Source organism: Capricornis sumatraensis, chromosome 7, assembly GCF_032405125.1.
Source record: "Capricornis sumatraensis isolate serow.1 chromosome 7, serow.2, whole genome shotgun sequence".
In the NCBI taxonomy this organism is placed as follows: domain Eukaryota; kingdom Metazoa; phylum Chordata; class Mammalia; order Artiodactyla; family Bovidae; genus Capricornis; species Capricornis sumatraensis.
In genome coordinates this window covers 74,758,034-74,760,444 of record NC_091075.1, presented here as the reverse complement: position 1 = coordinate 74,760,444, position 2,411 = coordinate 74,758,034, and positions in this window count along the sequence as shown.

Here is a 2,411-nt window from a genome sequence, read left to right as displayed (position 1 = left end):
AGCCGGTGGTTGCTAAGCGTTTCGGCGTCCGAAGCGTCCCCATCCCGGAGTCAGCGTTGAAGACAGCGGTCTTAGTTCTAGTAGCTAGAAATTTGCGGAGATAGAGCTGGTACACCTTATGTGAAGCGGCTCTGGGGGAATGAGGCGTCGGACCCCAGGAGGAGGTTGAAAAGGATTCACCGAACAGATTCAGCTAAAAGTAGCGTGCGTTTCCGGGGCGACCGCTGGGGGCGGAGAAGTGTCCAGGTCGCTAAAGGCGGAGCAAGACGAAGTCTGTGGAAGATGAAATGAAAGAAAGGTCTATGGCATGATAAAATACCAACTACAAACTGTAGGGAGCCATTTGAAAGAGTAGGAGAGAAGGGGAGAAAGAGACAGACGGCTTCTTGCTGCTCGGGCATACTTCATAGAGGTATTGGTATTTGAAGGGGATCTTGAAAGGTGATTAGGAAAACGGGTTAGTTCTGGGTCAAGTTCACGCAGAGAAGCGAATAGGAGGAGACGCACGGAAGAAAAGAATCAAGTGCAAAACAGTTTGGTGAAAACCCTTTGTCTGTCCTTTGTTTTGCATTTCGAGAGCAGTTAGCAGTAAGAAAAAGTTGTTTTGAGGTGAGAATACCCAGGTTCGGTTCCTGGCTTTGTGACTGGCTAGATGTTTGGCTTGTGACCGTATTATTAGAGTCCCAGTTTTCCCGGCTGTAAAAATAGGGATAATATATCATTGTTTCAGAGGTAAACGATACTTCATGCCTCCTGGCATATTAAGCACTCAAGTAGACATCGGGGCGGGGTGAAGTTTTTTTTTAAGACTTTAAGATGTGTTTGAATGTCAGGCTGCTGCTATTGCTGCTAAGTCGATTCAGTCGTGTCCGACTCTGTGCGACCCCATAGATGGCAGCCCACCAGGCTCCCCCGTCCCTGGAATTCTCCAGGCAAGAACACTGGAGTGGGTTGCCATTTCCTTCTCCAACGCACGAAAGTGAAAAGTGAAAGTGAAGTCGCTCAATCATGCCCGACTCTTAGTGACCCCATGGACTGCAGCCTACCAGGCTCCTCCATCCATGGATTTTCCAGGCAACAGTACTGAATGTCAGGACAGAATACTATTGAATATTTTAATATTTGTTATTTTTTAAACATTTGTTTATTCATATACACACAAAAAATTGGTTATTCATGTAAGACCTGTGGCAGGTCTTAGATGTGGCGGGGTAGGGGTGGGGGTGTCCGGTGTTTCCGTTGCGGGTGTATGGGATCTAGTTCCGTGACCAGGATCAAACCCAGGCCCCTGCATTGGGAGCATCGAGTCTTTGTCACTGGATCACCAGGGAAGTCCTTGTTGGGTACTCTTGATGAGAATGACTGAACATTTTATTGAACACCTAGTCTGCACTCATTTCTTGTCCCGATTCTACCAGTTCCTGCCACTCCCCTGCCCTCTCTTTGCCAGCAATCTAGCTCATTCTTTTCATCCTTCGGTATTTCTGTTCATCTTATCCGGTCCTAGGTTGAAAGTTACCTCTTTTGTCTTTGCAGACTATGCAAGGTTCCTCATTACAGGCTCTAATAGAGTTCTCTATTTCTGAGCACTGCTCATTGTTTAAGGCCTCTCTCCAGATGGACTATATTTGCCTTGTTTACGGTAGCATCCTTAGTATCTAGCCCACATCCTGACATATAGTTGATACTCAACTTTTTATGTGAATGAGTTTTTGCTTATTTCTCCCCTGATCTGAGTTCCCTGTGAACAGAAACTATGTCCAGCTCATGGCCACTGCTATCTTTACTGTACCACCATGCTAGGTTAACAACTCTTCCTCAACTGTTTGAAGTTGTGAGAAGTTAAATGCAAAAAGCTCCACTGAAAGTAAGTTTTCATTGGCTTTCTGAGGACTGCTGGGCAGAAGATGGCAGGGAGAAATTGTGAATGTTCGATGGCATGTCATGTTTTATTTAAGTCATATCATGCTCTGTGCTTATTTTCCTATTTTCAAGAGATTAAATCAGCTGAAGGGATATCAAATTCAAGGTAATTTTCATGGAACCAGTTTGTCATTTTATCCTCTACAGTCAGCCAAATAGAATTTCTATATGATGCATTCATATGCTAGGACGTACTTTACATATATTGATTCATTTAATTCACAGTCACTTGAGATAGGTAGTATTAGTCCCACTTTACACATGAGGAAATAGAGGCACAAAATTTAACTTGTTGAAAGTCACATCTTCTCAACTGGATAACTGGATACAGTTAACTTCTTAACCAATCTCCTCTAGTCCACACAACAGCAGAGAATGCTTTGAAACCTGCTGAATACATTATGTCAGCTCCTGCTCAAACCTACCGATAGTTTTTCCTGCCACACTTCAGGGTAGCCCATAGACCCTGAGATCTAGTTTTTGTTTCC